The sequence below is a fragment of the Puntigrus tetrazona genome, chromosome 18 (assembly GCF_018831695.1).
Source record: "Puntigrus tetrazona isolate hp1 chromosome 18, ASM1883169v1, whole genome shotgun sequence".
NCBI lineage: Eukaryota > Metazoa > Chordata > Actinopteri > Cypriniformes > Cyprinidae > Puntigrus > Puntigrus tetrazona.
This window is the reverse complement of record NC_056716.1, coordinates 12,629,911-12,643,401: the sequence shown is the minus strand read 5'-3', so window position 1 is coordinate 12,643,401 and position 13,491 is coordinate 12,629,911. Positions and strand designations below refer to the sequence as shown.

The window sequence follows — 13,491 nt, the reverse complement described above, 5'->3', positions numbered from 1 at the left end:
GGCAGGGGTATTGTTGTCACCACGGAAACCATTAGTTGCCAGGCAACTGACCTATCAAGGCAAGACTGTGAGCGTGTCAACTAATGATGGGATTCCAGCAGCTCAGAGTGTTAAAATACATCTGCGTGATGTTGAGTGTGTGAGAGAAAGAGCGAACGAATGAAAGAAAGGAAGAAAGAAAGGTGGGTGGCAAGCTGTGGGAAGAGTAAAGTATTGCTTTGAAAATGTGAAAAGATCAGAGATTGGAGGCATTGAAACTGGAAACATGCACAGAATGTGCTTTCAGTCATTGAGGAGAATGAATTTATGGGAAGTGACTCACTTTGCCTTTAGCAAGTGTGTTATGACTAAATGTCCATTAACACCAGGCTTTGTATGAAGTGTACCTGGCCTTGGAAGTGTTCCAGCCTTGAATGAACCCTCTATCATCAGTGACACGTCCTTCGCTATTTGAGGACAAACTGCAGCGAGTGGCTGCCATTTCTCATCAAAGAAACAACCGCAGAACAAAGACAGAGTGGAAAATGTGATTAAAGCTCTGCGCCGCTAATTGATCTATACAAAGTCTTTATGGGGTCTGTGGAGTCAACACGAAGTCCAAACGGATACTTTTTAAATGCATGGATATTAATTTGTTCCCTGATTTTTCCTCTGCGACATCAAAAGAAGTAGTGGAGATGAAAGCCCATTGTGTGTTGGATTGTATTTAGTTAAATGCACATGCACACGTCATAATTAAGAATGTGAAACTCTCTTTAAAACCAAGTTGAAGTTTCCAAGTTGTAGAAGTAAACATGTCAGATGCAAAGAATGTAATTCGTAAATAAATTAAAAAACTTTATAATAATCAGGCTTCAGAAGTAGAATTGAAGAATTAGCTGAAAAATGTAGAAATGGTGCTTCACCATCTTGCTCAGACCGAACGCACATGACGCCATAATTATGACTTCCAAATGTGTAAATATGAACTTCCCAGGAGGACTTGAATGCACCATCTCCGTTCATAACAGCAGGTGGTAGTAGTCTATATTCGTCATTCATACATCATCATTTTCTTGCACTCATTCAAAGAAATACAAGGAAACTAGTCGAACAACTAGGACCAAAAATATAATGCATAAGCAAAGCAGCAGTTTATTACAATTTTAAACATGGTTCACGTCATGGTTAAACATGCTTTCATCATCATTGCTGTTTTACAAGGATATTCACCCAAAAAACGATATTCTGTCATTAATTGCTCAACCTCATGTCGTTCCAAGCTGTAAGACCTCTGCTCTTCTTCAGGCTATACTGAAGTTATTTTTGATCAAATCTGAAAGCTAAGATCCTGCATAGACAGCGATGCAACTGACACATTCAAGGCCCAGAAAGGTAGGAAGGACACTGGTAAAACATTTTTGACGTAGATCCCAGATTCACCGTGTCTTGTTAACAAGCAGAGTAATGCACACATAAAGTCCTTCTTTTTCTTTGCGCACAAAAAGTATTTTCGTAACTTCATAAAATTAAGGTTTAACCACTGATATCACATGGACTATTTTAACAATATCCTTACTCTTAGAGTTCTTCAAAAATATCTTAACCTGTGTTCCAAAGATGAATGGAACGAACATGAGGTTTGGAACAAAATGACACTAAGGCTAACCGCTAATCATTTAAATTTTTTATTAAATTTTAATTGTCATGCACAGATTAAAGTTAACAGCTGGTCTATTTGGTAAATGCATCAGTCAGGATTGGTCAACAGTCATGGCTTTTAGGTAAATCATGTACTGTTAAATACGTTTGAATAATTCAAAGATCAAGTTGTTACAGGAATTAAGTCCAGAATATACTTCAGATTTTTATACAGGGGTCACCAGGTGGAGGGGCGGTTTCCTGCAGAATTTAGGTCCAGCCCTAATCAAACACACCTGAAGCAGCTAATCAAGGTCTTGGACCTTCCAGGAAGGTTTTGTTAAGGCAAGTCAGAGCTAAACTCTGCAGGACATCGGCCCTTCAGGATCAAGTTTGACGACCCCAAGTGTCCAAACTTGTTGCAGGAGGTTTGCAGGGTTTGGCTCCAACCATAATTAACCCAACTGAACCAGCTATTCAGGGTGTTTAGACTGACTAGAAACTTCCAGGCAAGTGTGTTTCTAGCTGGTCTGAGATAAACTCTGACGGACGCAACATCAAGGTACAACATGTGATGTTTAACGGCTAAGGTGAGAACTGACGCCCTCTCTTGGGAAAGTTGGGAAAAGAAATTAGTTGTTTTGGCTACATTGTAGATTTGTTTTAGTACCTGTCTTTTTCTTGCTTTAGCTTCCCATATGCCTAAATCCTACTTCATCTGTGATAACTTGACTCTTAACATTCATGTAGAATTGATGGAAGCCAGTGATAATAGTTTAAAAAGTTTTAAACAAGGATATCTTTCTTTAAAAAACATGAATGGCACGGAGTTGTATGGATTATCTTTATGATAGATGGATGAACTTTTTGGAGATTAAAAATCTAGGGCACCATTCACTATGGAATTATTTAACATAACTTTCAAATAAAAAAAAGCATATACACAGAAGATGGCTTCAGGGTGAGTAAATTATGGGACAATTGCTATTTCTTTAAATGATGAAAATGACTCTCTGTTGGTACAGACAGTTTTTTCCTCGTGTCCGATTCCAATTCCTGGTTCTGGAATCGATGAAATAGTTTTTGATTATTTTTCGATATTTTAATTGTGTCTGCTTTGCCCATGAAATTAGTCATAGCCCACAGCTCAGCAGGGACCTGCTTTTATACCATAAATTGAACAAGACATGAAGTGTCTAAAATAAATGTGCACAAGTTTAGTTGAATAATGAAGTTTACTTTGAATGCATGCTTTCAAAGCACAAAAACTGAATCCAAATAACCTGAACATTAACACGGACAGAGCTTGTGGTTGTGGTCAATATGCTGATCTGTGCTCGTGACGTTTCCTTTTAGTTTATTTTCATGAATTTAAATGTCTGTCGCCTTCATAGGATGCAGCCTTACATTTGAGAGGAATCCATAGAGAAGCTTTGTTGAACTGAAAAATGCTCTGAATGAGGAGTCCATTCCAATTGATGGGATCAATTCCAAACTTTGGAATCGACTCTCAAATCTCAACATCTAAGAATTGATTCTTTTTAGAATGGATTCAAGCCCTACTCAGAACATTCATAGTATTTCGTCATTGGCTGCCACCTTCACGGCAACATTTAGGGCCAATCACAGCTGAGTTGAAGCAACAACACGGCTGTCAATGCTACTAGCTTTTTATGTTGGTTTGGTGTGTCAGTTTTACAGAGCTGGAAAGAGAGCAACAACAACTCTAGGAGACACAGCGACAATAGATGCCAGCCCACTTGCATAAGGGGGTTAAGAGATACTTGCAAGCTTAAATAAGTACTTATTGGTAATTTCCGGAGAGAGAGAGCGCAGAAACTAGTCAAGAGTTTGGTTATGCTATCTGGTATATATGCTAAGTGTTTATTTCAAAACGGAAGTATACTTTAGACTTTACAGACCCTTGGATATCACAAACCCCTCTCCAGCATCCGGCCCTACATTTTGCCCATTGAACACCCTGTTTTAGACAGTAATATAGACTTCAAAAAGGGATGTGACTTCTGTGTCTCGACGCACGATCCCATATTTTGACATATTTCTGTAGAAACACAAATAAGAATGACTTGGTACATTGCACGCTAATAGTATTTGTGTGAAACCTAGAATGAATAGCCAAAGTGATGAAAAAGTTTTATCTTTAAATCTTATCATCCTCCAAATGTTGCCTGTGCCAATTTCGAGTAATACTAAAAAAACACACTGGCTGATACACATAATGGAGACGCCAAAATATTAGTCTGTAACTACTTTCAGATTTTCTATGCTTAATATCTTCAGCTTTCCGTTGGGACCCGTCCAACCTGCTCTCTCTCTTCCCGCCGGTGGCTGTGTGTGATGGAGTTATTTCATTTTTCTATAAAACACTGATGTGGGGGAAGCTCCAAGTCTCCGGAGAACTCCCCACCACTAACAAGCTAAATTAAACTCGTGAAAGACAAACAAGGCAACAAAGAAACACAGTTACTCACACACACAAGCTTCTCTTTAACCCACCTTAGTTCCTCCCAAGGCTAATTAAAAGCACTTCGTAATTACTTAAGTCACTGATTTGGCTGCATAATTAGATGCTTTTTCTTCCAATTGCTCCTGTTGCACCAGCTATTCTCCTATGATTTCATATATTGGTGGCTTGTGTTGTGCAGGTTTGATTATTTTAGGTTGATCTGATTAATATGTGACTTTGACAGTCGGAACCGTTTCCTTTCTGCCTCAATCATACATCGCTCTTCCTTTTTTATCATTCCCTCACTCTTTTCCTCTCCTCTTGTTATCCAATTCCATCAGACTCGCGGAGGGTAAACCAATTTACATTCTTGTTTTGGTCTTCAGATCCTTGCCAGTTTCCATGACAACACTGCTTTCGCACTCTTTCTCCCCCTTTCTCCTCCTCAGGATCTTTCATTCCCCACTGTTTTGCTCTCCTCCTTTACTCTTGACCTTCCTCTTCTGTCTCATTTTCGTTCTCTTTATATTCTGTTTGGTTCTCGCATCTAACTCTCATTTCCTTGCCTAATTGATGCGGTTGCTGTCGTGGCACGCAGCGGCTGACGGTAACGGTGAAGAAGCGAGATGGGCAGGAGGGAGACGCATCCCAAACGTCTGTATTAACACACATCACGCTCCCTGTGTGTTAAATGATCAGCGCCGGGAGGAAATGATTTGGGCGTCTCTCTGTCTCCGTTTCAAAAGGCTGTCTGGTCTCTGATGCTTTTATTTGCAGACCGGCGATCATTTTATACGGGCGATATAATTAAATAACTGCGTGAACGGTATTAATCATCACATTCATTGGGAACGGGCGTATAAACTACTCATTACTCAGGATTAAAACAATGTTCTGTTACTGTTCCAGAAACCTCTTTCCCTTCCAAATATTTTACTGTGCTTCCATGCATTTTCCAGAAATGTGACCATGTTTATCTAACATCATTGCTCGGCTCTCTTGGAGAACTTGATTCTGATTGGCCAATCATGCATTCTGCGGTCAAATATTTGGCTGCTAAACTATTTAATTGACCGTTGTCCCAAGCAACCAATTTCCTACACAGCTAGTTTCATGTCTCTGGTAACACGCTGTGGTCTCATTCTCACATTATACAATTATTTTAAATTAAATCGATATTTCATGTCAGTTTCTGTGTTTATTTGATAAGCAGCCACGCAACAGCAAGATGATGTCCATCCAGTTGGTCATTATTGGAAAATAAACCACTTAAAGATGACACGCAAGCACTCTGTTTGTGTTTAATTTATGATAATGTCTGACTGACTGGACATTATTCCCAGTAACGCCGTTTCTGTTTAGGGTCAGTTTATCCTCAGGAACACATTAGTTGCATCCCAATTCACATGCACTACTTCCATTTTATAGACGGAATAGAGCGAGTAGTGCGTTCACACTGAAAATTTCAGCAATGCTCGAATGATGCACTTATCTGACAGGAAAAAAACGCGTGGAATGCACTTCAAGCACTCAACAGTCACAGCTTTCCTTTTAAACCTTCTAATATTCATTCGCTAGAAGGCTGAGTACATCATAGTGTACAGTATGCCATTTTGGCCACAACTACATTTTTCTTTAGTCTTACAATTTTCTTCACCTTAATACCATTCCAAACCTGCACAGAAAAACCAGTTGACTAACTTATTGTATACACACGAAAAAAAAAAGTATTATATGCACAAGACAGACGGTTATTCAAGTTTGCGACACTAGGAGGGTGACTAAATTTTCATTTGATCATTTATCTACTATAAAGCATAATGCGTAATATTTAAAGCAAAAAAGAAACCTGTATGACTTTCTTTGTTGCTTGAAACGTAAGACAGAGAGAAAAAAAAAATTAAGAATGTTAGTAAACCATTGAACCAACCATTGAATTCCAATGCATTTTTCCTATTGATTTGCAAATAATCAATGGGGAAAAATACAACGGAATTCAAATGGAACCAATATTGTTTGGGGGCTTGAATATCTAAATTTTTCTACCTTTTTTATGTTCCACAAAAGGAGAAAACTCATGCAGTTTGCATAAGGGTAAGTAAATGATGGCAGCATTTTCATTTTTGGGTGGACCAGCATTTTAAAATGTGTTTTCAAGCAAGTAGAAGGGCCTCGGGGTCTATTGGATGCCAAACCGAGCATGAGGGTTAAATTCAACGATTTTTACACAAGTTTGTATCTCTACAAAGATTCTTACTGTCTTTATTTCATTCATCTCTCTCTCTCTTTCCCACTTTCTCCTCAAGGCTTGGCACTTGAGAGTGTAATACAACACCAGATTTGGGAGACAAAGAGAAAGAGCCCAGTTCTTTTCAGGAATACACTTTAGCCAGTGCAAAATAGAATTTTTTATTTTTATATAAACCACTTTGACCATTCAGCAGTGTTTACTACATAAATTGAACAGCACAATTAGAATCCTGAATTTCTCTAGGTTTCATCATGTATACGTGATTATAACGCATTGGTTCCTCGGGGTAAAAAAATATAAACACAACCAGCTCATAAAGGAGCTATTTGTATGCGCACAATTAGATTAGCTTGCGCTTCAGTTTAGGAGGGGTTGATTTCTCCGTGGTGCAACTTTTGGTGCATTTAGTGCAAGCCTGTCGGATATGAAACTGTGGTTAATTCACTTTGGAATGCACATTTACATAATCATACTTTTTGTTTTAGAAGATTTGTCTGCTTTGACAGCCTAACAGTAAAATGCTAAATTCATCAAGGCTTCACTAAAGGGACTTTTTGGACTTTTAACAGTTTCCTGCACCACCAGAGGGAGTGCTCACCTGTGAAATGATGGCTGAACACCCAGCAACGAGGGTCTAAACGTATCAGAGGGTATCATGCCTCCCGGGGAGAGAGCGCTGATCTTGGCATATGCCAGGTAAGGAGTGATCTAAGAGGGCTGATACATCTGATACCTCTGTTGTCAGGTCAGGTTATGTGTCTGATGTCTCAGACGAAGCAGACGTGAGCTTCATTCACCCAACCGCAATTGCATAACCTTGTTCCTCAGTCTTAGTGAACCAATAAAGGAAGATATTCTGATCGTGCCTAGTCATGAGTGGCTCCTGTGTTACTGTAGATCAAAAACATGCTTTTAATAGAAGTAAGGCCACATTTAATCCGTCTTTAAATGATCACAACTATTACCTGAAAGGTATGAATACGTGGGCATAAGTGATCACATAACAAATATATAGTAATGTTTTGTTTATTAATAATAATAATAATAATAATAAATAACGCTGCATTGAATATTTTCTTTTAATTTGTACACACACATACATTATATATTATATATATATATATATATATATATATATTATTAGTATTAATAGTACATACTGTGTTCTGTATTTTTATTTCATATATATATATATATATATATATATATATATATATATATATATATATATATATATATAAAATACTAATATTTATTACACACACACATATTAAGAAATATTAGTATTAATAATACATACAGACATTGTTTTTATATGTTTGTGTGTGTGTGTGTTCTGTATTTATTTTTTATTTATATACATACACACTGTATGTATGTGTGATTTCTAAAATGGTATGATGTCGTGAATAATGTCGACTATTTTAAAGTAAAAAATGTGTGCTAATTAGACGATGGTGTATAATTATGATCTAATATGAGAGGAGCTCATTGAAACAGCAGGAAACAGTCCTGATATAGCTCTGGGTGAGTGAGCGAGCGAGCGAGCGAGCGTGTGTGTCACTCATATGTGTGTACAGTGAGTTGAGTAATGAGCGCCAGAGCTGCTGTCTGTCTGAGCGCCTTCTGCTACCTCTACACTACGGGCTGGAATATGCAGACAGCGTCTCCAACAGCGGAGTCATGATCTGCCGTCTTCCCCGAGACTCGTCTTCCGCTCGGATCCCGAGCCAAACAGCGTTTTGAAGCGTCCGATATTCAACCAGCGGCTTTCCTCCGGGGCATCGCGTCGTGTCGCTTAACACCCAGCCGAGGAGGATCTTGCGCAGTGGCGGCGGACACTTTCGGGTGATGTCGGCCGGCCGTCACTCTTGACATCGGCCTCCGCTCGCAGACGCACGGCGGAATGGGGTAGGCAAGCTCCGCGCTCACGCACCCACACAAGCCCGCCGCGGAACGCGCGCGCGCTCAGCGCCGAAGCGTCGACCTGTCAGTCGCCCGCGTGTTATCGCGCCGCGTCTGTAGCGTAGCGCTCCGGCGCTGAACTCGCAGTCACAGCAGCAGCTGTAGGGGGATCCTGGAGTTAGCCTCGCCTGCTAACCGCCTCTCTTCAATGCAACGGATGCTAATGAGGCTCGGGAGTAACGTCGGGCCCGTCTCCATGTGACCGTAAAAAAAAAGCCAGGGAAGACTTGTAGCTGCCGCTTAAGAGCGAGTTAGGGCGTTTTGATCGTCGTTTGAAGGTCTGGGTTGAGGAAAACGAGCTAGGCTGTTACAATGTCGCGACTGATTGGCGGAGAGAGGCAGGCACTTGAAGAATGTGACGGCCGCTGCTCACCATCACGTTCGTGAAGTCAGTCGTCTCTAGCGATACCGTCAGCGTTAAAGATGGGCTTTTTACGGAGTGACAGGACGTCGGTTTCTCTTTGAATTTTTGAATATTGTGCAAATGAGCGTCGTGCGCACATTCAAAACGCTCGCATGTTTGAATGCCCTTGCATCACGCAGAAAATCCGAGAGGCATTTACTGTAAACAAAGATAGCAGAAGCACGGTTTGTAAGTAAAACAGCCCAGGAAGTGTGTTTTAATGATAGAATGCACTTCGGGATTAAGAACGTGCAGATGTCAAACATTAATGAAACGTGTTTCAGGCTAAATGGGAAGTTCGTTAGCTTCACATCACAAACCTGTAGCCTACACTTGCTTACGTTGAACGGAGAAGGAGAGTTTTTGAGGAATGTACGGGTTGCACTTTTTTTTTTTCGCAGTTGGTACTAACGGCATGGCTTTCAAACTTCAGAAAGGAGGCCAAAGTATCATAGAAGTGATTCGTGTGATATTCCAAAGCCATATCGCAGCTTAGCGCGAGGAGCGGACTGAAATTTAACTCCAATGAGCTGTTAACCCGCTCTGATCGGATCATTAAGTCGGTGAGCTGAAATCAAGGACCGTGTTAGTCAAATTATTGAATGAATCATTCAAACTGGTTGTATGAAACGGATCAACAGAATGGTGGAAAATATAACGATTTCATTCATAAATCAGACATTTTTTTCAAGTGAACTTTTGCGAACGTGCAGAGGAGCCAGGACGCTGTATTACGTTTTGTTAGCTGTCATATATGGTTTCAGAAGGCCTAGTTGTATGGGCCACTTTTACGGTATATAATATACAGCTTTTTAAACGTGTATACGTCTCTTGACCACCAAAGTACTAGTTTACATTAATCATACCGAAAAGAGTGGCTAGGGCATGTTTCGTGGAAGAAAGACAGTCACATGGGTTTCCAAACGTTACCAGAAATTTGTGTTTGTTCTTCTGCTAGGAGACCTGTGTGAACTTTGGGGGAACTTGGGAACTGTCTTTAATTTTCAGAAGTAGCAACGTGATTTAGTGAAGTATAGTTCTTGTTTCGCAACAACAATAATACACTGTGTCGAATTGAGTCTAATACAATTCATAAAAACAATAATCCTGCACACTGTTAGTTCATGGTAAATATGGAAAGTTATGCTCTAATGGAGTAAAATTGCAGAAGTGTTTTAAGGGGACAAGTGTTTTTTGGCATCACTGTAGCTCGGTACATTATCAGATATTGTTGTGGAAAATCACATTATTGATTTATTGGAGAATCTAAAACAATTTGGTGACCTTTTCAAAGAAGTAGTAGTCGTATTTATCTTGACTGCAAGCGCTTTTTTGATGTTGGCGTGACTTGACTTGAAGGAATAATTCAACCATTGTCAACTTTGGAACTCAATTATTCTGCAGAGATAGACGGGCCTGCTTCGCACCAAATACAGATTTATAAGACTGGTGCGCTACATCGCCTTTTGCTTTCCAGCTACGTTCCAATTCAGAAGCGATGTACAAAACGTCAAGATAAGGTTTATTAAACCCTCATTTACTTTCAATGTGTGGAAAATGTCTTCCGTTTTATGGAAGGGCCATTTTTTTCCCCATTGATACCATAGAAGAACCATTTTTGGTTCCCTAAAGAACCTTGAACAGTGAGCGGTTCTTAAAAGGAACATTTGTTTTTTTTAGTCTGAAGAACTAAAAAAAGAACCTTTTGTCCAATGAAAAGATTCCATGGCTGTTAAAAGCTCTTCGTGGAGCTTTATTTTTCAGATTGAAGACTGTCATGCAGGATTGGGTGAGCAGGCAAACACAAAAAATTAATTTTGGGGTTGAGATATTCCCGAGCAAAATGGGTTATTTGGTGAGAAAAGTGCACTGGGTCTTGATTTAATCTATTGTGGATTGATTGGATTGCGAAAGTGGGGCTTGATGACATCACGCAAAAAACGTAGCTTCAGAGGCAGAGCGCGATGATTTTTTTGACCATTTTTCCATTTTAAATAACGTGCGTTAAGAAATAAAATGGCTTTCGTTCTTCGTATGGGTTCAAACCCGCTCGCTGAAGGGTGCTACCCATGTTCCCCTAATTCTCTTTTTCCTGTCAGATCTCCAGGGCCTCTGTGACGCAAGCTGATTAAGTTAGCGGTGTGCGTGATAGAGGCGGAGATAGCGATACTATGAGCTGACCCCGGATCGGTCGGAGCTGATAATCTTGCGGTTTCTCCTGATAGTTTTGGCACAGAGGTCTGTTTAAATTAAACGCGTCTTTTCCCGATTTTTTTTCCTCCATCATAAGAACCCGACAGACCGTCAGTAGTAGTCAGCAGTGTGAGCGGTGAGAGAGAATGTGTGAAGTGTATTCTGGCAGTGTTTGGCTGCTCTTTAGCCCACTGGCCACACAGGCCATTAGCTAGTGCTGTGAGCGTGATATCCTACCACGCTATTTTTAGAAGCTCACAGAGTTTGCAACTTGATCTGAATTGTCTTTGAGGCTCAAGGCTCACAGCGTGCTCTGCCCCACATTGGCTCAACACCTCGTAGACATCAGCGAGTGTTTCAGAGCGAAGCGCTCGAGGGATCTGGCTTTAAAATGATCTAGATAATCTATAGCGTTAAAGCTTCGGTTGTAACGTCACGGAGATGGGGGGGTAATGTGACGTCAAGCTCGAATCGAGGTGATGGTGTGCTGGTTTTGTTTAGGAAATTCGCCCACCTATGTGCGACCCTTCATCCTGCCGCCTTTGCATAGTCACAGTGCGTTGGTAGGTGTTTACTCGACATAATTCGATTTGAGACACCAGTCCTCATTTACAAATAATTCTGCAGTTACGTGACACCAATTACATCTCATTTATCCTGCAAAAATGCACACAGTGACTTGAATACACTTCATTTAAATTCGTTTTTTGATCACTTTTGAGAGCCAAAATTGTCAGGGTGGTACGACCGTCCTGATACCGTAATAAGAAAAAAAACCTTATTACAAAAAGAAAACTGTAGTAGTACCTTCATAGATGCATTTATTATTTCTTAAATGTATCACGATGTATAAATCAGGAAAGAACGCAAGGAGAACATCTGTTAAGGAGTTGCTCATTTAAGGCGGGGGAATTTAATTGTAAAATGTCATGTGGTGCAACTTGCTAAAAAAACACATACAGTATTTGATACTTTTTGAACAAATTTTCGTAAAATATATTTAAATAATATTTACAGCCTTGATTAAAATGTACGCACCCATATTATGGCAGTGTATATATTATATAATTTTTTGTAAACAAATAAAAGTATAGTAAAATGATAGGAATGCAACAGTATGTTTTAAGAGCTTAGCAAATGATAAAAAAATACATATAATTTTATATATATATATATATATATATATATATATATATATATATATATATATATATATATATATATATATAATATATATATATATAAATAATAATAATTTAATTATTGTGAACACTCCTATACAGCATGTTGCTGTCTTTGTTTCTCATGCAAACATTCGAGTGTGTATGCAAGCAAATGTTTTTCTACTACAAGCTGTGAAATCTGGATTGTACTTAATAAGAGAGGGTGTGCATACAGTTACTTAATTAGCATAACGCACGCCCATACCATTTCCACATAAGGGCTTTTTTTCGCATGACCTCTTTTGTACAGTCGCTCTGAAAAGTCTCCGCAAACAGGTTTCTGAACACTCCCCGCCTCTGTCATTGGTTAAACAAGCAGATAGTCCACTCGAACTCACACCACTGATGCAGTCAATGTTGCTGTGTCAGGCTAGTTGGGATTCTTAGATAAACAGAGCAGTGTTTACACATTTTTACAGAGCAATCGACTTAATAATTCCATATTTATAGTTGTCTTTAAGGATGAGATTAATTATTTTCAGACTCACACACACACACACACACACACACACGTATATGTATATATATATATATGTATATGTAATATGTATATGTAATATGTATATATATGTATGTGTGTATATAGTAGTATATTAGTTAACATTAGAAGTGGATCAAACCTTTCATCAATGTTCATCAAAAACAAAGCAATACCTGTTCTTGTCTTAGGACAACTTGGATCAACTTTTTTGATGTACTTCAATTGCTGACTTGTGTGTGTGTGTGTGTGTATATATATATCTCATCTCTATGAAACTTAGAAGGCTATAAATTTAGAAGGCTTTAGGCCCTGGTTTGTGTGTTACAGAAAAACGTTCTTCCTGGACACTCGTTGCTGAGGAACTGAGTGTGGTTAGAATGACCTGAGTTGACCTCAAGTTCAAACCTACAATTCAGTTCTGCTTCTGTGGAAACAGTACAGGATAAACAACTGCTTTAAGGAACTAGACCAGACTGCGTTGTGATGTCACATTTTAGCCAGAAGGAACATTTATCCGATAAAGCGCTTGAATTCTTCAGATTCTTTTTGACCATGATTTATAGAGATGAGTGGGGAAACGATGGGGGGTGTGCAGGAAGTGAGATCACTGACTGACACGAGCTGGATACTGATCGAGCACCACAAACACTAGAAAGGGGCATAGGAAAACCCAAAAAAGTAGGTGGGGAGACATTATAAATCTGAATTTACTAGTGTGACACAGATGGAAATGTCTGGTTGCCTTGGTTACTCACGTGACATATCATTTCAGAAAGGTCAGTCGCTCAACATTTTTGTAAAATGTTGAAAAATGTAATGCTACTTCTAATTATAGTCAATTATGTACACTTAATTCCATTATAATTTTAGTTTTATATCTAATTTTAT

The 13,491-nt window shown here is 39.2% G+C and overlaps 1 protein-coding gene across 3 annotated transcripts in view; it reads left to right on the top strand.

Moving 5' to 3' along the window:
- The first annotated feature begins 6,848 nt into the window (after positions 1-6,848).
- bcl9l (bcl9 like) overlaps positions 6,849-13,491 on the top strand; it is a 41,065-nt gene continuing 34,422 nt past the window's right edge. Inside the window, exon 1 of one of the 3 annotated variants that reach the window (XM_043264213.1) lies at positions 6,849-7,034. The gene's annotated coding sequence lies outside the window, so the exon portion shown is untranslated. Of the gene's footprint in view, positions 7,035-7,703; positions 8,250-13,491 lie in introns of those variants that run through there. The other 2 variants (XM_043264214.1, XM_043264211.1) reach the window with 2 other exon arrangements.